General features: G+C 42.0%; 2 protein-coding genes across 7 annotated transcripts in view; one reads left to right on the forward strand and one right to left on the reverse strand.

The window, feature by feature from the left end:
• Positions 1 to 8,158, reverse strand: part of LOC131105914 (histone deacetylase 7-like) — a 40,142-nt gene extending 31,984 nt beyond the window's left edge. The window contains exon 1 of one of the 3 annotated variants that reach the window (XM_058054419.1): positions 7,797 to 8,158. The gene's annotated coding sequence lies outside the window, so the exon portion shown is untranslated. Of the gene's footprint in view, positions 1 to 3,432; positions 5,925 to 7,796 lie in introns of those variants that run through there. The other 2 variants (XM_058054417.1, XM_058054418.1) reach the window with 2 other exon arrangements.
• The window catches only part of LOC131105915 (dnaJ homolog subfamily C member 11), a 166,876-nt gene extending 157,829 nt beyond the window's left edge, over positions 1 to 9,047 (forward strand). For 3 of the 4 annotated variants that reach the window (XM_058054422.1, XM_058054423.1, XM_058054424.1), the window contains one exon: positions 8,699 to 9,047. The gene's annotated coding sequence lies outside the window, so the exon portion shown is untranslated. The remainder of the gene's footprint in view (positions 1 to 8,698) is intronic. The other variant, XM_058054420.1, reaches the window with a different exon arrangement.
• The last annotated feature ends 16,860 nt before the right edge of the window (positions 9,048 to 25,907 follow it).

Raw genomic sequence — 25,907 nt, forward strand, 5'->3', positions numbered from 1 at the left:
TCACACTCACATTCATACCTATGGACAATTTGGAGTCACTAATTCGCCTAGCGGCGGCACGGTGGTCTAGGGGTTAGCGCACAGACCGCACAGCTAGGAGACCAGGGTTCAATCCCACCCTCGGGCATCTCTGTGTGGAGTTTGCATGTTCTCCCCGTGCATGCGTGGGTTTTCTCCGGGTACTCCGGTTGCCTCCCACGTTCCAAAAACATGCTAGGTTAATTAGCGACTCCAAATTGTCCATAGGTATGAATGTGAGTGTGAATGGTTGTTTGTCTATATGTGCCCTGTGATTGGCTGGCGACCAGTCTAGGGTGTACCCCGCCTTACGCCCGAAGACAGCTGGGATAGGCTCCAGCACCCCCGCGACCCTCGTGAGGAAAAGCGGTAGAAAATGAATGAATGAATGAATAATTCGCCTAGCATGTTTTTGGAATGTGGGAGGAAACCCATGCACACACGGAATCGAACCCTGGTCCCCTACCTGTGTGGCCTGCAAACGCTGCACTATATCGGCAAATCAGACGTAAAGCCAATATAAAGCTAGTGACAATATTACTAACTAACATGAGTCTGCAGAAGAAGCAAGGTAAGTTCCTCCAGATCACGATGGAATAATGTTGGGGAATCAAACAACGGCACACAGACAATGCCCTCAGACAATGTGACAGTTCTCCTGTGAGTCATCCTTAAAGGAACTTCAAGCAAAATAAACAAATCAAGTAGACGGACTGAGGGCATTGAAAAGACAGGTTCAGCTGGTGCTTATGCGTTTGTTTTGAATAGATTATTGTTGTGCAATTTGGGTTGTCATAACTTCGGCTCTGATGCTGAAATGTGGTTGTATTTTGGGAAGTGTTTTTTTTTACCTTTACAGCTTCTGTACACACTTTGCTTTACAAGACAGAAATACAGCCGACACTAAGTGAATTTTGTGATTTATGAATGGAATATTTTCATAGTTATGGCATAGAAAACCTGTTTGCAATATTCTAAATATGTTTTTTTTAACATTATTAGAGCCTTCTAAACATGAAATAACACCCATATAGTCACCTTTACACTCGTATTACCAAATATAGTAAATATAGCCAGAGAAAATGATCCATTTAAGGCAGGAAGTGACGTCGGGGATTCAGAGTTGAGTTTTAGCTTGTTGTGGAACAGTAACATGTGTTATTATTATGATTGTTATTCTTATGATTACGTCATAATTACTGTGTCTGTTATTTAAAGCTACAATAAAAGCCGGTTGTTCAAGTCTGGTGCTTCCGTGGTGGCCTCCCTGCACAAGTACAGACACTTAGTGGCCGATGTATTTGTATGCATTTTGGTAGCCAGTGTTATGAGTATTTTTCTGATTATTATTATTATTATTATGTAATTATTGGGGGCAGTGGGGGGTATCGTGCGACACCCAACTCGCAAGATGAGACGATCCACAAGATTGGGTCCACAAGATGAGATTTTAACATATGACTGGACAGGCACAGGCAATTCGTACTTTTTGAACATTTGCAGCATTTCTTGAAATGCTGGCTTTTCAACTGTATTGAAGAGCAGCATTTCTTTTGCAAAAACTTTCTGTGAAGACAATTTGGTGTATGTTTAGCAAAATAAAGCGCAGTGAAACATTTTGTTTGAATAGTTTTTAAGATGTGCGGGCTTTTATTTTGTCATGGTGCTGTGCCACGTTCAATGTCTGAATTCTCTTCTGGTATCTGCAAACGTTTCCTGCTGCTGCACCTTGTTGCTAATGCTTATTCTCTCCCTTTTCTTTCCTGCAGACAATCCACCAGTGGTCCTATTTCTGTGTTTTGAGGAGTGTATCACCAGTCATATGAGTTGATCTTAAATCAGGAACAGGAAATGTGATCTAGGGCTGTGGCCGGTCCAAAACACTGCGCTCATTGTCAGCACGCTGCTGCGGATTACACGGGCAAACAACCGGAGACTTGTAAAGGTTCTTTCCTGGGAATATGTTGTCATAAAATGCCCGGTCCAAATTGACTCTGCGCTCGCGGAGGTCAGTGGCAGGTGGTTTAACTTTACCATCAAGTCTTCTCCAAATCGGTGCATGAAAATATTTTGGACAATGAAAGGCTCACAAGTAGAGCAGTGACCAAAAATATGTCTTAACAGTCTTTCCAATTCAATACTGCTCTTACTTAAAAATGGATGACATCCATCATTAGTTTGGGATTTTCTGATTATTATTACAAAAAGAGCATTCAATCATATCGCTTGTTGGGACTTACTTGTTGAATGTTAAACGCTGTAACAAAGCAGCAACCCTTAAGACAATCACCACTTCCAGTGTAAAATAGACTTGGTCTGTGTAAGGAGACACTGTTCACCTCGACTTACAAGGCCTGCTACTATTCATTATTCAAGGCGGCTATTCACACACACAGATACTGTATCACAGGCATTCAAAGAACTGATGAAATCTTCTATTAATGAGCGATAAACAGAGGAAAATGTGATCTGAGCTATTTGAGAGGCAACAGAAAGTAGACTGGTGTCAAATCCCGCTGAAATACACTACACATGTAACTTGAATCCCTATAATAGCACCCGAGCTATAACCACATGTATACAAAGACCATGAACTGCAGACTGTCATGGATGTTTGTTTGTAAAAGTACTGTAAATGTGTGTAACAATATAAACACATCCAATAGTTGTCCAATACAGCTTTGAATGTTGCTGCAAGTTGCTGCACTTGTCGGATACCCAGCATTGCCAGATGTGTATGATAACTTAATATTTCCAAAAATCACACAATATAAGATCATTTGACCGCTTAAATAAATTGCAATTAACAAGCACAAACAGAATACACCCTTGTACCCTCAGATGTTTTGCATTGCCTCACGCGTCCACAGCCAAATGGGGGCGCTGTTCTGCCATTGGCAGCTTTTTGGCAACATCGTTGTTTACCTTATTTAAAAGGTACAACTGCAACTTATAACTTATAAGTAGGAATCCTCTGATTATTTGGCCACCAATCAATATCGGCAAATTTCTGTGAAAAAGCATATAGTCACTTATTGGTCTCTCCTATGAAGTTAAGGTTGTTTCCGATATCATTTTACAACCTCCTATGTAAATTAAATGCAAATGAGATGACGTCATCTCGTGATTTCTACGACAGCCAATAGCTACATTTCTTACTGAAAAGCTAGCAACAGTGGGTCTGTGCTAATGTGTTACTGTAGTAGATGATCCGGAGAAAAGCTACATTGATTATGTAGGCACGATCATTTTATTTACGATGAAAGACATTTGATTTTTTTATTTCTCATCTGACAACATTACATCTCATGTCAATATACCAATTATGCCCAACAAAAAGGTAAATAGTTTCAAATATTGCTTTCCACTTGCTAAACATTCAACAAGCTCTGTTAGCAAACAAACGTCGCCTACCTTACAGACGTGAAGCTCAGATGGAGTTTTGTCATTTTCTTTTGGCACTTAAACTGTCACGTTTAAGTCACACAAAAGAAACATATTTTTTTACATTGTTCCTCATCCTTTACGAGTTCTAAGCTGGTCGTTGTTGAATACATCTTCTTCATTTTCATGGTTGCACTAAGCTAACATGGACGCAATAGTACTGTAGGTGAATTAGCAAAAACATGTCCTCAGCCCACGGCAGTCCTGCTGAAAGTGAGCTGAACACTTGCAGCAGGATCACCTTTAATTGTGCTGCTAGTGGGCGTGTTATAGTCCACAGGAAGTTCAGTGGTGTTGTTGTTTGGCTTTGTGTTCTTCAATGCAGTTTCACTCAGGTCTGCAATCTATCTGTGACACTGGGTTAGGGGGGGGCTTGCATAATTGCATGTACCCTCTTGGTCAAAAATGCAAAATAAACAAACTATAGGTCACATTTTTTGGGGTTGATATTTATTTTCTGAAATCAAAGACCAAGAACAGCCGCCAGTTATAGTAATAACAATAAAATGGAGAACAACAGCTTAAATAACATAATATGAATAGGTGCTATGTCAACATAACATCCATCCATCCGAGTCACGGGTATGCTGGAGCCTATCCAAGCTCACATTTACATCTATGCACAATTCGGCGTCGGCAATTAACCGAACATGCTTTTGGAATGTGGAAGGAAACCGGAGTACCTGGAGAAAACTCCTGCACGCACAGACAGAACATGCAAATTTCACTTCTCAAATATCACCGTGTTCATCTGTTATATGATATTTTTAACTGAAAATCTTGAAAATGATCAGGGGTGCCCAAACTTTTTCATACCACCATAAATGTTGCATGTTCTCTCCTGTATTTGCATGTGTTTTCCCAAGGTACTCAGGCTCCCTCTCACAAGCATCTGAGGTTAATTGGAGGCTGGAGTGAGTGTGAGTGGTTATTTGTGTATATGCGCCCTGTGATTGACTGCCGACCGACCCAGGGAGTACACCATGGAGCGCTTTTCACTCCCCACCTCTCTCCTGTTTTCCCAAGTGTCCAAATCCACCTTTTACCAGAACCCGTGTTCACGTCAGTGTAATGAACAGACAGCTGAGGACAGTGAAGTGAGCCAGTGTTTTGTTTCCTTTGACCCAGACTGACCCTACGGATCATAAGGTTGGCCATTGTGCACTTCAATTGTTTAAGGGGAAAATTACGACCGGAGTTCGAAAACATGATAAGCAACGCTATGTTGTGGCTCAACAGCTCATAACTTCGAGTCATGAGTTCAACCTCGGATGGAATAATCGCGTTCAAGTAAATTCAATTTCATGGCAGGCTATGTGAAGACTTACAGTGAAATCTTGAACTTTCTTTTTTGAAAACTAATTGACGGAAACAACACCGTTAGCAGTTCCTGTGGAGAAAAGGAAGCATAAAGCATTAATTTATTAAGTGGTGTTTTTTTCCAACATGTGTTACATTTTATTATTTGAAGATGTTCCGATTCAGCAGTGGGGCTCCAAGATGAGTTTAAAAGAGAAAATAGACATATGGTATACATGCGTATGACTCCAAGGTGGAGTTTTGCGGCCAGTAGGCCTTACTCTTCTTCCAGTCACAGGAAGCCAGCAGGAATGGGAGGAATGCAGTCAGGCAATACGGTGATGGAGGGAGCAGCACTTGAAGGGCACATTGCCAAGAAAGCATAATAGAAGAAGAGTGGTGAAGAACACTAACGCATGTCAGTGAACAATTAAGTATGCCTCCTGAAATTCATGGTCACACTTGGATAAACAAACAGTCAGCGGATGCTTTTCTAGTTGCCTGCAGAGCAACTTGTAATTGTGACATGTTTGCGTTTCGGTAATGCGTGCGGTGTCAGGCGTCACGCATGCAAATGTTATACTACATTCATTTGACTTATTCATCAAATGTGCAGCTGAGTGAGCAGTAGTGTGGTGACTTTGAACCAAGAAGGTCCCGAAGGCTGCTCACAGTGGTGGGTAGCCTCAAAAGCCTTTCCACTCCCAACGGCAAAACAAAGTTAAGCCACAGAGGGGGTAGATAGCATCTGCAGCCTGTCACTTTTTCTGGAAACTGACTGTGACGATGGAAAGTGTGTCCCACAATGCGTTCAAATTCAAACGACTTGTGAACATCCTCAAAATACCGAAAAACTGAGAAGTGTAGTCGAAGATCCACAAGCCAAATATAATGAGGAAAATCATATACAGTATATTTCAGGGAATACACCGTCTTATTATCCACATACAGGCTCGGATGATTATGTAAACAGAGATGAGCGTGGAAAAGGTACAATTACATCTTTGACATTTATGATATGTCCAAGTTTCCTTCTCTAGACTGAAAAAAAATCCACAAATATTTTGTTAAACGGCTTCCACCATGACAAAAATCCTCTGACAGTCTTTCCCTATGCAATTAGAAAACCCTTGGCAGGGAGATCAGATTCCTGCAGATAAATCATTTTTCCACCAGGGGGTGGTACTCTAATAAGTAACAGCATCTTATATGAGTACAATTTACAACTACAATTTACAGTATGTAGACATAAACCTGCATCTAACTCTGATGCCTCATTCTCTTAGTCCCTTCTTGTTCTTTATGAGGTATCCTCTCTACATCAATATAGACTTACAGGTAGGGATGCACTGATCAGGGTTTTATGCTGCCCATACCCATCATCCATGAGATACCTAATTTTGATGTTTTGAAACATTTCAATAATCAGATTTTAGCTCAAGATAATCAAATTATCAGAATAAATTCAGTGTCTAGATTGTAGGGCTAGTTTTTATTTACCAAGCAGATCTCCACTCAGACAGAGTGTGGTCTTTGTGTTATTTTTGTGGTCTTGTCATTACTCATTTGTCACGGTATCACCATCATAACGCTGCATGCACTATGTGTTTATGTTCACTAAACAGCCACACACAAATTGTGTCGGGAGGACATGACATAATTAGTATAATGACAACAAAAGAATAAAGTTGTTGACGCAGTGACACTTAAAAAAAGTTACTTTGTACCCCATGAATGTGAGACAAAAACACATGGGACAAAAACAAGCTCCTAATTAATCTGCATTGCTTTAAAAACTACATTTCACTGTGGTAAAAAGTCACATTTGGAGTCCGAAGACCAGAAACGGATAACTGTAGCTAACTGCTAGCGCCAATGCAAAGCATGTAACAAAGATGCAAGAATAGTCAAACTGCCAGCAAGTGTTGGATGATGTCATTGAAGCAACGTAATCAGGTGTCATACTGAGTCACAAAAACAAAGAATACTAAAGCTCTATCACCGCTTAAAAATAACTTTAAAAACTGAAACCCACTTCTTTGTCCCTTTGTACTCTCCGGTGACGTAATTTACCTGGTTCCAGTCACACATCTTTTACATAAACTACCGTACTAGTATGTGTCCGAGGGAGAGTCATGTCCCCGAGGGGCACTTCCAACTGACTGTGGCCTCTTAACCTGATGCCCTTTGCAATTAGACAAACCTGGAAGACATACAGTACTACACAAACCAGTACCGTACATGAAATTATGTCAGACATACAGTATGACATGAGCGACACTGCAAAACGGAATCTAGGTCAAAACTGCTTCCTCAAAACTTTTATGAAGACCAATTTGCTTATTTTGATCTGAATATTTTGGAAACAGGAGATCAGAACATTTTGGTAATGAAGACAGACCAATGTTGTCCGTTATTCAAAGTGTGTTATGTGGGGGATTGTTATTTAAAAGGATGGATGGACGGATGGCTGTCCGGGGAGGACTTCCGTAAATGATATATTCATCTGGAAAAACAATATGCAGGATAACTCAATCCTGTTTTTAATACTTGAAAAACAGAGACAACCTCTTTCTTCCGGCCGTTAACTATACAGCCTCTAGGTATGATCTGTGTATATTGGTCTCGTGCAGTACTGCATTACATTAATGATCTGTTTCTCATTTTTAGCAAAAGTTGTGTGACTGGACAGTCTCCGGGGTAGGTGGGTCTGTTTCCAATTTTCTCCCCTTCCCCGTCCTGAGGGACAACACTTCCAAAAGCAAACAAATAGAACCAAATAACAATGAGGCATTATTTTCTTTTCAAACCGCAATGTTGCTCTGATGAGTCCGACTTTTAAGACGGATCAACATGCCTTCTAGCAGTTTGCCCTGATGAAAACTCAGAACTGCACAACTGCACAAAGTTTCTCACACCACAGGAACCACAACATACTGGCATACGCTGCATAAACCATTGACACAGGCAATACATATAGTATACTAATACGTATATTTGTTTGCAGAGAAATGTCGCAATAGAATATTTCCTACCAGATTTGAGCTTCCGCCCGGCAGTCCGGTCAATCAGTGTCAGCAGTCTGAGAGTAGTTGTACGAGAAGACAGATCCCGCTTTGACAGGGGAGTGGTGGTGCTGAAGCGCACTGACTCAACCGCTTGACACAACTGGCTCTGAAATGTTGATGTCTCGCCCTTCCCTTCATGTGAGCCCCACTCGCCCTTCTCTCTCTTCGCTCTTTCCCCCCCTCTCGCCTAATCACTCCCTTCAGCTCTCGGGCTTTCGCAGACGACACAGTTGCTCTGACGTATCAACCTCCCGTAAGTTGTCAGTGCCGCCCCTGCACCAGAAGCCACACAGAGGTTGTGTGTTTGTGTTAGCGTGTGAGTGAGTGAGTATATGTCGCAGAGAGTAACAGATTGTGCTTGTGTCTGTGGGACAATAGCAGGAAGTGTTTATTTAGTACTCGCAAAGCACATAGGATGGAACTAAGCAGTACCTGAGTTTTTTTTGTTTGTTTTTTTTTTCCCTTTATTTGGGCAAATATGTGAATCATTACAGTGCATTTCTTACATCAATCAAAATATAACTTTCCATTATTTACATTTGTATTCAACTATCTGATCCCAAGCCCAAAAGGAGTAGGCTGAAGCAAAAGCTTATAAATTCCTACCCCTTTTTGCAGGATATAATCATGTTCATGCCACTGTTTCCCCTGTTATTATTTTCATTGTAATATTATTATTATTCATTCATTCATTCATTTTCTACCGCTTTTTATTATTATCATTATTATCATTATTGTTATAATCTTTATCATTATTACCATCATTATAATCATCATTAATATTACCATTTTCATCATTATAGTTAAAAATTTTGTGATTTTTTATTTTTAATTATTTAATTTTACAGACTTCATTGCTTCTTGTAGAGCAGGGGTCAGCAACCCGCGGCTCCAGAGCCGCATGTGGCTCTCCAGCCTCTTTGTTGCGGCTCCCTTTGCAATGCTTGAATATTTTTTAGCACCCGTGTGGTGAAAATGCACGTCTTTGTTATGAGTTTACAAAAATCCAACTTTGTGTGAGACCATGAATGCATCCTGACTGAGTTCTGACTGGTGACTGAATGAGCAGACAGGATGCTATCCAGTTCTCTCTGACAGGTTAACATGAAGGGAAATGAGTAATACTTTGAGTTATTTGAGTTATTAATTATTATTAATGAGTTATTTGACAATTCTAATAAATAAATTAGAGCTCATTTAAAAACAAAAGTTTATCTCCAGTACTAGCAAGAGTACTCCAACTCGTCTTTTTTTTTCCCTCCAATGTTGTTTTAAACATACAACGTTTTGCGGCTCCAGGCTATTTTTCTTTAGTGGGCAAGTGGGTGAAATGGCTCTTTTCATAGTAAAGGTTGCCGACCCCTGTTGTAGAGTGTAGAGATTTCATCTGTTATTTTCTGAAATCCGCAGTCAGAGTTAAGAGCGTATACAGCGGTATATCTCTTTAAGAATATATGTCATTTAAGTTAATGTCCACCTATAGAATTGGTGTTAGTGATAATTATTCTTTTATCACTAGCATTTATTCTTAATTCTATGAATGACTCAGGGTATTTGTCATACGTTTATCGAGTCGAGACCTCACAAGACAAACTTCATTACTTGGACTTTACCAAGCATTCAGTGTGATTACTTCCACAAGGTCACTTATTTCTTCCCGGCAATTGCATTTCAGCCGAAAAACAGAAAGTAGATGCTATGGATTTAGAAAGAAGCTTGCCTAGCTTTTTATTATTATTAAAACTGAATCAATTGCATTCTCGTGCCTGCAAACCTACAAGGCAGGGATCTCCTGATCCGATGTTAGCAAAAACAGTTCATTTAGTTTGACCTTTAAATGGTTCTGCATGGAAATCAAATCGATTAAAATCTCCTTTCTCGTGATGTTTGAATCACTCGGTCCGTGAAGCACTCAGCTCCCGTGTGACCCAGCACAAGATTTTCAGCAGACATGGCGATACTCCAGACACGCCAGTCAGCGGCAGACAACACACATCAGCCATGTTAGTTCAATTAACCTGTGTTGATCTTTTTTAAGGGCGTGTGTGCGTCTCCTGTCTGCGGAGGAGAAATGTGGCTGAGAAGGTCAGCAACCCCCCCTGACCTCAACTGCTGTGTGGTCTGCCGCTACGTTAGCTGCCAGGGATCAGACTTGCGCTTCAAATGTAACTTCATCCTTTGGGAAAACACAGTGACCAAAGAGTACTCACGTTTTTGGGGGTCGTGACACTTTGTATTCGTGAAGAGCGAGAGGGATTTTCTGGGTCTCGATTTCTTTTCAAAGTCGCTTTCGCAAGCAGGATCAGTCGTGTGCATATCTGGTATTTTTAGAGGATGAATGGACTGTAACATTGTGACATTTATTTTGGGACTTTAAAGGGATTTCTCAGAATATCCCGGCTAGCCACAATGAGAGCTTGTGCGTCCATAAAAGAAACAATTCAGTTTGTCCAAATCTGAAGGAGTCTTGCTTTGACACAAAGAAGTATCATTTGGAATGCTCACAGGAAAAGAAGACAAAAATGCTGATAAGGAGACGCTTGATCATTTGAAAATGTGCAACATGGAAACGCAGGGCTGCCGCAAGACCAGCGCTAGTTCAAGAGGAGATCAAAGAAAGGTTGTTATATGGGATATGGCTTCAAAGGACCAGATACCAGACTGCAAATGACTTGCTAAGTTGTTTTCCTTTTTGGTAATGGACATCGAAAGTGGCACAAAGTGTCTCTTAAAGGTCTAGAATGTCTTGAGACAGGTTAGTTTTACCCTACTCATGATGTGTTGTTGTAATCTTATCTACAGAGACGTGGTTCGGTCGGGAGCCAAGGGTACCTGAGCCCAAGTATGGAAATTGGTTTGGCTCCTGGAGAGATGTCAACTTCCAAGGTACTGACCCCAAACTTCTGGAATTTTCTTCTTTCTCTTTCGGCTTCTCCCTTCAGGGGTCGCCAGCAAATCAATTCCCTGCATCCAACCCTGTCTTTTGCATCCGTCTCTCTCACACCAACTACACATCCTACCTGGCAGCATCCTTCTACCAATATATTCACTATCTCTCCTCTGGACATGTCCCAACCATCTCAGTCTGGCCTAAAGGACTTCATCTCCAAGGCCTCTAACATGTAATGTACTCGTTCCTGATCCTATCCATCCTGGTCACTCCCAACGAGAACCTCAGCATCCTCATCTCTGCTCCCTCCAGTTCTGTTTCCTGTCTTTTCCTCAGTGGCATCGTCTCTAGACCAAACAACATGGCTTCTCGAATGTTTGTTCATATGCATTAGTATGCTAACGCCTACTAATGTTCTCTGGGCTTCATTCGAACAAAGATCTGGCCTTGTCTTCCCTAACAGTCTGTCACAGCTACATATTTTCTTCAATTCAATGTCCATTCAATACCCAATAATAATTGGATAAATTACAAAAATGCAAAACCATGCACCGTCCACTCCCACTCCATCCATCTGTTCTTCTACTTAAAGACAAACAACCATTCACACTCACATTCACATCTCTGGACAATTTAGAGCAGGGGTCTCAAACTCAATTTACTTGGGAGCCACTGGTGCTAGGGTCTGGGCGAGACTGGGCCGCATCAGGTTTTCCAAAAAAAAAAAAAACGCATTTATTAAAAACAGAAAAATGAATAAACTTTGCTTTGGTTTCGATTTTCTACAAGAAAAGCTCTGATAAAACATTCTCAAATATCTCAAATATCTTTTATTTCTTCTTCTTCTTTATGTATTTTATATTTGTCTGCACAAAATAAGATGAAAAAATAAACAATATATATAATATATAATATATATAATATATAATAATAATAATAATATAATATATAATATATAATAATAATGATAACTTAAGAAAGCACATATAGTTGGTGCGTAGACAAATGTTTTTTTTATTAAAAGATTAAAATGAACAAAGCATTATTAGAGCCCTGTAGACATGACAAAACATGACTATAGTCACATTTATATAGTCACGTTTTTATTTACAACATATTGCGCAACTGCAGGGTCTTGAGACACATGCTAACTCACAAACTAGAGAGCTAGCGACCTAAACGGTAGCCTTCAAGTTATTTCCTTTAAACTTAAATAGCCAAAAACTTACCACTTCCACACGGATAGGGAGGATAACTATTAACAGTTATTTAACCTTTAACATGAACATGAATCAAACGTAATCATTTTTTCTGGGTACATGATACCATACAGCATCCATATCAAACTTGCGCGAGTCGCACGAACATTATACTTTCATATCAAGGCGGGGGGCCTCAAACTAGTGTCCTGCGGGCCACATTTGGCCCGCGGGCCGCGTGTTTGAGACCCCTGATTTAGAGTCTCCAATTGGCCTAACATGCAACTTCCAATGAACTACCTAATTATATATTTTTTATGAATTTAAGTTTGATCTTTTCACCCATGATTGCATAATGCAGCGTAGGTACGCACCTCCGTGTCAAGGTGAAGGTGACAAACGCACCCTCAAGGGCATCCAGCAGCGTGTTCCTTTTCAAACACATTGTTGTTAACACAAAAGACAGCCTTTTTGCACGCAGACCTCGGCGACCTCTTGAAGAGATGCAGTCATCCACTTCCAAGAATGCGAGCCTCCAATCAGGCCCAATGGCGAGCCGACCCAACTCTGCAGGAAGGGGGTGTTTCCTGAAAGGTCATGCTTGTTCCAGCCAGACCAAACACTGCCTAATTGCTTTGTTGTTTGTCGGACCGTGCCTGTTTTTGTGTTGCACTTTTCCTTTGTTTAGCATTCCCAAGTATATTACCTGCACCAGTGGCCCAAACGCTGGGGAGGATAGTGGAGGGAAGTCCGAGGAGCGGGACACAGAGGGAGGAAGGGAGAAAATATGAAGGCCTCCGTCTCTCCTTTTCCTCTCTCAGGCTAAAAATAGCCAAAGTAGGAAGGTGGTGATGGGAAGTGGGGGAGGGGGGACCTGGACGAACAAGGGTAATTGGCGAGAGACAAACAGCTGGGGAGAGAGGGTTTTTTTGGGAGATGGCGGCCTGCCATGCAGCTGTACTCTGTCCTTCAGGCCGTGGCTCCATCTTACGTTATTACATGGGATCATTCTTTCTGTCTTTCGCTCTCGCACTTCAACACGGAGCAGGAAGGAGAGTCGTGGGCCCCTGACAACCCTGAAGAAGCAAAGAATGTGCAACGTGAGGCAAGAGAACAGCTGTAGAGCAGAACAGCTGGAGGCGGGGCAGAGGTTAGTCCATTCAAAGATGAGGTGCAGCTGAGGAGATTGGAGGGAAAACACGTTCAGAGAACCGTTCTGGAAGTGGAATCAACAAATGTACTCAATTTATTAAATCAAGTCCAGACCCTTTTGGCTGGGACTGTGACGGCCCAACAGATGTTTGACTCAGCTGTTGCAGAACCGATCCGCTTGTGGCGAGCTGTGTCTCTTATTAAGGAGGCTCTCTGTGGCCGATACAACCTTGGGAACTTGGACAGATGAGAGGGGCTTAAACCAAGAGAGGACAAGGATCACGATTGAAATAGGATGAGGTCATTCTTGCGCCTCTAAAACGTGAATTTTTATTTGCCGCATGTTTTGCCTCTTAAGCCTCCAACGAGCTGTGTAGGACATTTGAGGTCACTGAACCGTGTTTGGCAACTGAAACATAAACCTCACTTTAAGGCAGGAGAACATGTGAGTCTTCTCGCACAATCAGCCAATTGTGCTAAAAATGTAAACAACCAAACCTACATGGCCCTGCTTTGAAATCCATCAGTCTGGGAAATGTCACAAAGCCGTTTCTAAAGCCTTGGGACTCCAGCAAACCACAGTGAGAGCCATTATCCACTAATGGGGAAAACATGGAACGGTAATGAACCTTCCCAGGAGTGGCCGGACAACTAAAATGACCCCAAGAGTGCAGCAACGACTCATCCAAGAGGTCACAAAAGACCCCGCGACAACAAATTAAGAGCTGGAGGCTTCACTTGCCTCAGTTAAGTTCAGTGTTCATGACTCCATCATAAAAACGGTCTGCGTGGCAGAGTTCCAAGATGAAAACATTATGGCTCATCTAGATTTAGCTAGAAAACATCTTGATGATCCCCAAGACCTTTGGCAAAATACTCTGTGGTCTAACGAGACAGTGGGAGGTGTGTGTCCCATTTCATCTGGCATAAAAGTACTGTATTTTGCGCACTATAAGGCAAGCTTAAAAGCTTCTAATTTTCTCAAAAATCACCTGACTGCGAGACTGACTCCGACAATGATGAGAGGAAACCCGGATCAGATTCAGCAGATGAGGATTTTAATGAATTTTTGGAAGAAGATGAATGAAAAACAGTGAATTTATTGCCAAATAGTTTAATAAACATACTGTTTTGCTTCCGGTGTGCCTTATAATACGGAAAATACGGTAATGTTGCATTTCAGAAAAAAAGCACACCATACCAACAGTAAAATATGGTGGCGGTAGTGCGATGGTCTGGGTCTGTTTTGCCGCTTGCTGTGATAAATGGAACCATGAATCCTGATGCAGAATATCCAACCATCGGTTTGTGACCTCAAGCTGAAACCAACTTGGGTTCTGCAGCAGGACAATGATCCAAAACACACCAGCCTAGTCCCAGAAAAACTAAATGAAGACCTTGGAGTGGCTTAGTCAAAGTCCTGACCTGAATCCTATTGACCTATGACCTTAAAAAGGAAAAAGGTTTCACGCTGGAAAAGCCTCCAATGTGTCTGAGTGACAACAATTCTGCAAAGATGTAAGAGACTCATTGCTAGTTTTCGCCTGATCGTTAGTTAAACGACTGATTGTTGCTGCTAAGGGTGGCCCAACCAGTTATGAGGTTTTGCTTTTTCACAAAGGGTCATGTAGGTTTGGAATTTTTTCTCCCTTAATAATAAAAAGTTCATTTTAAAAACACTTTTGTGTTCCGATGTGTTGTCATTGACTAATATTTAAATTTTTTAAGTTTTGATTTAAACATTTTAGTGACACACATGCAAAAAATCGTATCGTATCGTAAAATAGCATAGCATAGCATAGCATAGCGTCACCTAAGGATTTTCATAGTCACCAAAGCTGTTGTTTTTTGAAGTACTTCTAACTGCGATCCTTTCGAATAAACAGATCTCATTTGTGACTTTTTCTACCTCAAAGCAAGAACCTTAAAGGGAACCTATTATGCGTTTACCGCTTTTATGACTTATAAATGTACTTAGAATGTTGTATTCTTCTGTCAAATGAGGTTTGTGCATTTGGAAGTGAACCCTGAAAGAAGTTTGGGATGACTCAAAACGCTTGGTTTCGGTAGGTGTGGTAAAACTATTCCTTTGTGATGTCACAGAGGGACAGACTTTCCTTATACGGGCATGGCTGCAAGCAAGGCCCTGATTGTCTTCCAGCAAAAAAAATGCATTTTAATTCATCAACGGCATTTCATACTGGACTGTTTTGTGAACGCCTTTCCAACGTTACTTGGTTGTGTGGAAGAGTCAGAAGAGCAAGCAGTAAATAACAATTTATCAGTATGCTAACTGTGGCATTATCGAGTGTTGCATACAGGTAGCGGGGTTGCTAATAGTTGTTTTTCCACCACCATTAGAGACGCTACCAGAGTTTTCTAAACACTGGTAGTCCCGCAAAACACATTAGACGTCACGGATGCTGTCGAAAACCTAATGCTAACATGCTAAGCTACTTACCATTGAGAGACATCTTGAGGTAACCTCTTTTCTTGAGAAAATAAGAAATCAGGAAGGGGCTAAACACTTATACTGTATACTTATACTGTATTTATATACTGTATTTATTAGTTATTTTAAGGGAATATACTGTTTTTCAAGCTGAACACTGCATACTGTACGTTTATAGTCTATAGTATTATGGCTTAAGATGCTACGGTAATATTAATGCTGCAATATGATGGACGTCATCTGACTTTTGTCAGTTTTTTAAATTGTTTTCTTTGTTTGAATTGACTGCATGTGTTGCTCTTGGCATTCTAACATGAAGACCACGGAGGCCCACTTCTTGTAAAGCCCCCTCCTTCTTGCAGCTGAAAAACCACACTCTGTGGTTGGACAGCATTTGACGTGTACCAATGTTTGTGAGACCACCTTTCCCACCTGTGCTGTCTTTTCCTGTAACCATAATAATATTCAGAGCATGTTCTTGCACACGCCACACCGCTGCCTGCTTGCTGTTTTGTTTTGGTTTTTAACTTTGCATTTTAGTTTAGCATGTCAGAGACAGTTATCTGCTGTTACACACAGAAAGGACCATCCTCTAACTAAAATGGTAATTAAGACAATTTATTGTCACGGTAACCACTACATAATGAACCTAAACCACAAAAAAAAAAAAAACATATTTCAATGACATGACAGAAGTCTTGCAAGATTTAATGAGTTCTTATTGCATACATTTTTCCGGAATATTTCAAATTGTATTACTTCAGGTTGTATGACGAAAACTCATAGTATGAAAACTATGATTAAGTATGATTTGATATACAGTGAAGAAAATAAGTATTTGAACACCCTGCTATTTTGCTATTTCTCCCACTTAGAAATCATGGAGGGGTCTGAAATTTTCATCGTAGGTGCATGTCCACTGTGAGAGAGATAAACTAAAAAGAAAAATCCAGAAATCACAATGCATGATTTTTTAACAATTTATTTGTGTGATACAGCTGCAAATAAGTATTTGAACACCTGAGAAAATGAATGTTAATATTTGGTACAGTAGCCTTTGTTTGCTATTACAGAGGTCAAACGTTTCCTGTAGTTTTTCACCAGGTTTGCACACACTGCAGGAGGGATCTTGGCCCACTCCTCCACACAGATCTTCTCTAGATCAGTCAGGTTTCTGGGCTGTCGCTGAGAAACACGGAGTTTGAGCTCCCTCCAAAGATTTTCGATTGGGTTCAGGTCTGGAGACTGGCTGGGCCATGCTAGAACCTTGATATGCTTCTTACGGAGCCACTCCTTGGTTTTCCTGGCTGTGTGCTTCGGGTCGTTGTCGTGTTGGAAGACCCAGCCACGACCCATCTTCAATGCTCTGACAGAGGGAAGGAGGTTGTTCCCCAAAATCTCACAATACACGGCCCCAGTCATCCTCTCTTTAATGCAGTGCACTCGTCCTGTCCCATGTGCAGAAAAACACCCCCAAAGCATGATGCTACCACCCCCATGCTTCACAGTAGGGATGGTGTTCTTCGGATTGTACTCTTCATTCTTCTTCCTCCAAACACGCTTATTGGAATTATGACCAAAAAGTTCTATTTTGGTCTCATCTGACCATAAAACTTTCTCCCATGACTCCTCTGTATCATCCAAATGGTCATATGCAAACTTAAGACGGGCCTTGACATGTGCTGGTTTAAGCAGGGGAACCTTTCGTGCCATGCATGATTTCACATCATGACGTCTTAGTGTATTACCTACAGTAACCTTGGAAACGGTGGTCCCAGCTCTTTTCAGGTCATTGACCAAGTCCTGTCGTGTAGTTCTGGGCTGATTCCTCACCTTTCTTAGAATCATTGAGACCCCACGAGGTGATATCTTGCATGGGGCTCCACTCCGATTGAGATTGACCGTCATGTTTAGCTTCTTCCATTTTCTAATGATAGCTCCAACAGTGGACCTTTTTTCACCAAGCTGCTTGGTAATTGCTCCGTAGCCCTTTCCAGCCTTGTGGAGGTGTACAATTTTGTCTCTGGTGTCTTTGGACAGCTCTTTGGTCTTCGCCATGTTACAAGTTAAAGTCTTACTGATTGTATGGGGTGGACAGGTGTCTTTATGCAGCTAACGACCTCAAACAGGTGCATCTGATTCAGGATGATACATGGAGTGCAGGTGGACTTCTAATGGGCAGACTAACAGGTCTTTCAGGGTCAGAATTCTAGATGATACACAGGTGTTCAAATACTTATTTGCAGCTGTATCACACAAATAAATTGTTAAAAAATCATGCATTGTGATTTCTGGATTTTTCTTTTTAGTTTATCTCTCTCACAGTGGACATGCACCTACGATGAAAATTTCAGACCCCTCCATGATTTCTAAGTGGGAGAAATAGCAAAATAGCAGGGTGTTCAAATACTTATTTTCTTCACTGTATATAAGAAAATAATACACTGTAATTATATTCCTGAATAGTATTTATAGAAGTATTTGCCTTATGCCAAATTGTCGCATTTTGTTTCTTATCTGCTCCCTGTCTCTGCTGCATCTAGGTCACGAGTTGGACCACAAAGAGGTCGACAGGTGTCTCCACCGCTGCAAGGTTTTCACACCGACACACAAGCACCTGAACAGAGGTAACACTTGGCACACACCCACACTAAGCACGATGTGCCAGACAGTGGATGCGTTACACAGCCTGGGAGTGGATACCACAACACACATCCACCCACCCACCCACAAACGTGACATGTTTGCCCAACACGGCGTGCTTCGTGTCACCCACGGTGGAATAAAACAACACGAGTCAAAAATGTCAAACCTGCGCTTTGATTTGTTTGCCATCCTGCTAATTTGTCACGATGCTCGCGTTACGACAAAAGGCCGTGCAGGTGTCTGATCTGGAGATGTCAATCATGCAGGAAACCACAGACTTACTGTACACCCAAAGAGCACATATTACTCATACAAGGCTTTTATACTTTTATACTCACGCACACACACACACGCCCTCCCTTTCTCAGGCTCATCCAATCAACCAGGATGCATTCATCGTCTTCCAGAAATTGGGATATTTTTAATGCTTCAAAAATGTGCATAATAATAAAACATAATGGTTGAGCGTTGCTAGAAGAACCACAACAAAGTGTCTCTGTAGCCTCGGGCTGCCGACCCCTGGTATATACTAAGTACTTCCATGAGGGATTAACAGTTCAAGAAAAATTTCTGATGTGAGTGGGCGCTGCCGAAATAAAAAAACAGGACAATTTTGCTAACAAACAAACCAAAATCAACAGAGATTAGAACCGTAACTTTTCTTTTTTACACTTGATGTGAATCTTGAACGGCATCATTGCCATTTGGGGGTTTCCTGCTTTACCTGCCAAGTACTTTCATTTTGGCTGAAACCGAAGAACAGAAAAGACATACTCATTTGTTATTGTGGGGCTGTGGAACATTTATATTCTAATCATACGACCAAGCAAGAATAGTAAAATAGCATAGCATAGCATAGCATAGCATAGCATAGCATAGCGTCACCTAAGGATTTTCATAGTCACCAAAGCTGTTGTTTTTTGAAGAGTACTTCAAACTGCGATCCTTTCGAATAAACACATCTCATTTGTGACTTTTTCTACCTCAAAGCAAGAACCTTAAAGGGAACCTATTATGTGTTTACCGCTTTTATGACTTATAAATGTACTTAGAATGTTGTATTCCTCTGTCAAATGAAGAAGTTTGGGATGACTCAAAACGCTCGGTTTCAGTAGGTGTGGTAAAACTGTTCCTTTGTGATGTCACAGAGGGACGAACTTTCCTTATACGGGCATGGCTGCAAGCAAGGCCCTGATTGTCTTCCAGCAAAAGAAATGCATTTTAATCCGTCAACGGCATTTCATACTGGACTGTTTTGTGAACGCCTTTCCAACGTTACTTGGTTGTGTGGAAGAGTCAGAAGAGCAAGCAGTAAATAACAATTTATCAGTATGCTAACTGTGTGGCATTATCGAGTGTGCATACAGGTAGCGGGGTTGCTAATAGTTGTTTTTCCATCAACATTAGAGACGCTACCAGAGTTTTCTAAACACTGGTAGTCCCGCAAAACACATTAGACGTCACGGATGCTGTCGAAAACCTAATGCTAACATGCTAAGCTACTTACCATTGAGAGACATCTTGAGGTAACCTCTTTTCTTGAGAAACTTCGGTCTGTCCAGTCTCTTCTTCCGGATTAGATTCGGGATCCAACACATATGGCTGTATGATAAAAGCGGACATTTAAAAAAAATCATCGTTTATTATCAACTGCTATATCATTTATTAACCCCATAAAGTTTGGTTCGCAGCTAGCGGCACAAACCGGGAAGTCCTTTAAGCACAGCAAAGTGGGCGGAATACATTAAAACAGACGGTTTTCCCGGGAAGCACGGAATCCAAACAAATGCAGCTGAATAGGTGCAGATTCTGGAAGAACTAGAAAGCTCCCTGTGCTGGTTATCTTGTGTAGCTCAATACAAAGGACTGAAAAACGAGTCCCACTTTGCTGAATACTGAAACTTTGACATAAGATCATTAGACCGCTCATTGTTAAGTCCTATCAAAATAAAAGTCACACGCTTCGTGTTACATGAGGTCACTGTAAAAACAGACAGATCCTCAAGTATGTAGTTATTCTTTCGAGCCCTTATTTACTCTCCTCCGACTGTGAGAGAAAACCAATGAGACCTCTCCGCAGGACACTTTTTGATTCTTTTATTTTTGTAACTTTTTTCTCTCTCTCTCTATGTGGCACTTTTACCGAGAAATGTCAGCGTGGTTCTTTTCACGCATACTTAGCACACGTTTAGCACAATTGTATGACACCTTACAAGTGCTTATTAATAATACACTTTATTCCATGCATATGTTTGGAGCTAAAACTGTGGAGACTGGGAACACCTCGGAAAAGTTCCCCCCTGAACCCTCCAGCACGGATAATGTAATCAGGGCCATTATGGAAACCACATGACTGGAGTGTAAAAAAAAAAGTGAGTAAACTGCGGTGTGTTGTTGTGTGTGCGTTTGTGTATGTGGTATATATTTAGGGCACCGGGAAAACATGAAGGAAGTGTTTGTTAGCTGGAAATGCCTTTTGGTAGCCATTATTTTCCAAGGAGAACGCTTCCTAACACACACACAGCCTTTTCCTTTTCCCAGTAAATAAGAAGGGAGGGCAGCAGAACAATGAGCGAGTCGGGAGGGAAGGGAATAAAAAGAGCGACATGCTGAGAAAAAAGTCAACATTATTTCATTCCCATGTTATTATTATTATCATCTAATGGAACGTTTCCATTAAGAGAACGAATGCCTGGAAAAAGTCAAGCCGGTCTGTCTCTGAACGCTCTTTATTAGGGATCAGCATTTTTATCACTGAGACCATACTGACCAGAGTTGGGCAAATCACATTGGAACTCCGGTCATTAATCCGTTCCAGAAGGTCCAGCTCAAACCGGACATTTTATTCCCATAGGACATAACGTAAAACCAAACAATCCCTTCCAGAAAATCCATTTTTGTAGCATTTGTTTTTGTTTTACTATCATAAAAAATTCTAAATGCATATAAAATTTGTTGGTTTCTTTCAGTTTTTTCCTGATTACGGAGTCGCCACCGCCGATTTTTTTTTTTATCTGCATCGTGATTTGGCCCTTTTTATATTCCGGATGCCCTTCCTGGCGAATACCGATGATGCTTACACAAAATTCTCTTTATTTTTTCAAGGGTCACGGGGGTGCTGGAGTCTATCCCAGCTGATCCCAGCTTCAGGCGAGAGGCGGGGTCCACTCTGGACTGGTGGCCAGCCAATCCCAGGGCACATATAGACAAACAACCATTCACACTCACATTCATACCTATAGACAATTTGGAGTCGCTAATTAACCTAGCATGTTTTTGGAATCCCCGGAGTGGAATTGAACTCAGGTGTCCTGGCTGTGAGGCGTGCGTGCCAACCACTTGATCGCCGTGCGATGCTTAGACAAATGGAAAAGCTAAATGACCATTTAAGGTAGTTTACCTTCATTGAAGATGTGACAACTCCTTCCTGTTTTGCCGTGAGTTATTTCTTCAATTCGGTTGTTTTGTCCCCTCGATAAGATGATAAAGAAGGCGAGAAACACGACTAAATTTAAGAAATAACCCGTGACAATACACAAAGACGGTGTCGGTGATGATCTCGTTGCCACATTGTGTCTTTGGGAAGAGTTGTATCGGTTTATGCTAACCGAAGTTTCGCTGTACTGTACATGAACTTCTAAATATGATTTTTTAAAACAACATCCCATCGTCACCTTTACACTCGTATTATTCTTTGTTTGCACTACATTGTGCAACACTAATACGCAAGCTCCTGGATCGTAGCATATAAATACTCATAGCATATAGCAAGCTATCGAGCTAAACAGTTAACCTCCAATTTATTTCTTCTGAACTTAAGAAAGTTTTGCAAAAGGAATGGGAAAGAAAGGCATATAATAAAATAAAAATGTACCACTTCCACACAGAATGGGAGGAGAACTTTTTTTTCCACTTTGTCATGTCGGATATGCCATGGAGGACTCGATGCAGTCTGGTATCTAAGGGACTATAATGTTGGATGATGTAGCCCTCGAGATTCAGACCCCCCCCCCCCCAAAAAAAATAAAGCGACTAGCGGCGAATTTAGCGTATTCTTCTGGTATAAATGGAAACTTTTGGAGACCACTCGTCCCAAGGAGTTATCAAAATAAAAGTATCGTGATTTTCTCAGTGATTTCAAGTATTAGCATGTGGCTACTTTCTCCCCCCAAATATCGACGTATGTCGAGTTTCATCAGCCTCGTGAGAAAGTGGTGTCCTCTGGAGGCCCGAGCGTGGAGGACCATCATGCGTTCTTCACATTGGGAGCCAAAACCACACGGCCGATTTAGCTCTAATGACATTTGGATGACTTGCATCAAGGGCATCCAAGGATCCAAATTCCAATTGGAGCGGGATCATCATCATCATCAACGGCGGCGCGGTGAGGAAAAAGGTCAATCGGTGATTCGCATCTTTAATGTGACGGGATCTTTTTTTTTTTTTCTGTTTTGGCGCTTTAACTTCACACGTCCGGCTGTTTACTTTGAAATAAAACTCTTGACCGTCTCATTCTTTCGCTCTCGAACTCCAACTCGAACTCCACGCTTGTTGTTACTGGAAGCAACAACTGACATTCCCGAGCCGGCGGGTAGGTGCCATCTCCAACAGTCATATTCCAAACTGGGATTAAAACAATAAAATCTCACATTTACATTTCTCACAGCGACCAGCGTGTAGGAGCGTCCGTGTCAGTCGGAACCACACGATTCCTAGGAAAAGCTCCACGGACGGAAATCAAAGCTTTGGAAAAGCCCCCATGTTGTGAGCGTACACCAGGAATACTCAACAGCGTGTGTGGGGGTGTTGTTCTTGATCCGGTACCCGGCCTCACCCAAAAACCCTTCCATGCCCGTGTCCTTGGGTGACCCCGGTAGCTGAGTGCTCACTTTGGTTCCACTGAGGCGTGGGGGGGGGGGGGGGGGGGGGGGGGGCATCGGACAAGGGTGTTTTATGTACTAGTATATGACAAGGGAGTCAGGATTTAAATTCGGGGTGCACTAATCCTGACGAGAGACCCATCTTTCTTTTTTCTGCGCATTCTAAAGATATACAAACAGATAAAAAAAGAGGTAGGCGGTCAACGCACGTATTGGAACACACATAAACCTAAATGATCTGACACATTTGCAGGTTGAATAAAAGACAAATAAAGTAAAATAAAATAATTTTTTAAAAAATATTTTGGAAAAGTCCATATAATGCCATTTTGCTTAGTTTCTTTATAAGGCCATTGTTTTTAGTTTCTTTTTCAGTCGCTGCCATGAATTGGACTGGTGAGCATGGCGCTTTTATTGTGGAAACGTTTACCAAAACAAAGGAATCTTGGTAGCCATGATCCCGTAGCAGCTCCAAACGCCATCTTGTTAGGGTTACCAACTTCACAGCTACTGGATCCGCATTGGAACCAAAGTGGAGTGGCCGACCTCGTACTGCCAGAACTGATTTCATTTTTAATTATTTTTTTATTTATATGTAAATAAAAACACTTTTTGGTTTCTTTGCGTTTTATTTAATCGCCAAATGTGTCACATCATTTTGCCTGACCCCTAGGGTGTTCAGAAAAATAAAAGTTTGTGATATTAGTTGTGCTGAGTTTTGATTCAGCTCTACTACCCGAGAGTATTGCACCGCAGTTTGCAATTTCTCCCGCGACATCCCTATCCCGTGCCTCACCACATCCCGTATCCTGAGGGTGGGCGAAGCGATCGCTTGGCGATTGTGGTGACAGGAATGGGTCTGGAGAAGATTTTGTCCGTCCCCTCCATCCCGGCAGGGACTGGCGTGGCCATGGGAGGAGCAATCCTGAAGGTTTTGGAAGAATGGCCTCAAGTCAAACCTTGGCTGGCGGGACTCTGCTTCGATACGACAGCTGCCAACACAGGCGTTCACGGTGGCGCTTGTGCTGTAGTGGAGCGAGCTCTTGGATCCCGACTCCTCTTCCTGGCATGCCGTCATCACATGGCAGAGTTGGTAATGTCAGCGGTGTTTGACCACTTCTTCTCCTCGTCTGGACCAGACATTCCCATCTTTGGGAGATTCAAAGACTTCTGGGGCAGGCTAGACCAGTCCTCCTACGATGACTCTGACCAGAGGTCCCATCAATGGATATCGGACAGAGCCAACGAGATCGAGCAGTTCGTCCTCAATCACATGGAGAAGGCCGAAACCAGGGACGACTACCTGGAGCTGCTGAACCTGACACTGGCCTACTTGGGGAAGAAGCCCAAGATGGCATTCCGCCGACCTGGAGCCTACCACCGAGGCCGCTGGATGGCAAAGGGGCTTTACTGTCTGAAGATATGCCTCTTCCGACGGCAGCTGAAGGAAGCAGCGAACTTCGCCATCAGCAAGCACCAGGAACAGGCCATCCAGCGGTTGTGTACCTTCCTGGTCTCTGTCTATGTGCGCCACTGGTTCGAGGCTCCCTACGCCGCGGATGCTCCGATCAACGACCTGCTTCTGGTGAAGGAAATCGAAGCCTATGGTCAACTGGTCGACGCTGACGTGGCGGGGAAGGCGATGCAGAAAGTAAAGGGCCACTTATGGTACCTGAGCGAGGATCTCGTTGGTCTTGCCCTGTTCTCCAAGAAGGTGTCGCCAGACGAGAAGAAGGAGATGCTGGAGAACATGGCATCTGTGCCGCCAACAAAGAAGGACCTCCGTCGGGTGAACCTCAACTTGAAGGCTGGTCCAAAAACAGCTGACTTGAAGTTAAGTCTGTTCGTCACACAACGGTCTCAGAACCTATTCTTGAAGTTGATGGTCGACACGCCGGGTAATGGCATTGGCTGCGTGTAATGGTGTCTACCTATGTGTAATGTGAAAATAAAGGCATCGGCTTCTCGCCCCTGTGGCAGCGGACTATAGGAGCTTTCGCCTAGGGGCAGCAAACTGGACTGGGCTTGGCTGGCAGTGCATGCAACTTCGTCCTTCAGTGGGCACCTGGTACTGGTACAATGTTGTTATCACATACCTGGGTATAGTGAGGCACGGGAATGCGTGTGTGAAAAAAGCTGTTATTTTGCTCAGTTAATGGTTTTACGAAATGGAACCGATTCAGCACTTAGCTGCTTCAAATTTCGAAAGAAAAAAAATCACCATATAAGGGCTGAACACCCTACTGACCCCGTATTAAAGTATTTTCAATATCTCATCAAATATTTATCATTAAAATACCTCCATCAAGGATTTATGGTTTTATATACATACTGTGACCACGTAGTAACGGGTACATTGAAATATAAAATGTCATACTTAAGTATTTTGCTGTATTTTGGCCAATTTAAGCATTCCCAGAACTGCCTTCCTGGCGCCATTCATTTCACATTTACATAAATGTGACAAAAAAACAAAATAAGAAATCATAAAGCAAGCAAAGATAGAAGAATATAATGAAGGTCATCACTAATACGGATCCGAACCGCTATTCCAGCTATTCCAGCTATTCCAGCAAACTTTGGAATAGTTTTCCATCATATGGATTTCTACCACTTCCAGGTTAGATTCCAGACTTGGTTCATGTGATCTTGTGGTCATATCTGATGTCCACCATCCTCGTCCACTGAGATTGCTGTTAGTCTATGATTCTTATTACATATGAAGACAAACGCGCTCTCATGAATGCATCGCTCGTACAAAAGCGTCGGGTGTTTTCTTCGTTTCTTCTCGCTCTGCTGGGACACAACGCTGCCAAAAAAAAGTGCTCACCTCAGGGAGGTTGCGGCAACCGGAGCCTC

Source organism: Doryrhamphus excisus, chromosome 18 (genome assembly GCF_030265055.1).
Source record: "Doryrhamphus excisus isolate RoL2022-K1 chromosome 18, RoL_Dexc_1.0, whole genome shotgun sequence".
In the NCBI taxonomy this organism is placed as follows: domain Eukaryota; kingdom Metazoa; phylum Chordata; class Actinopteri; order Syngnathiformes; family Syngnathidae; genus Doryrhamphus; species Doryrhamphus excisus.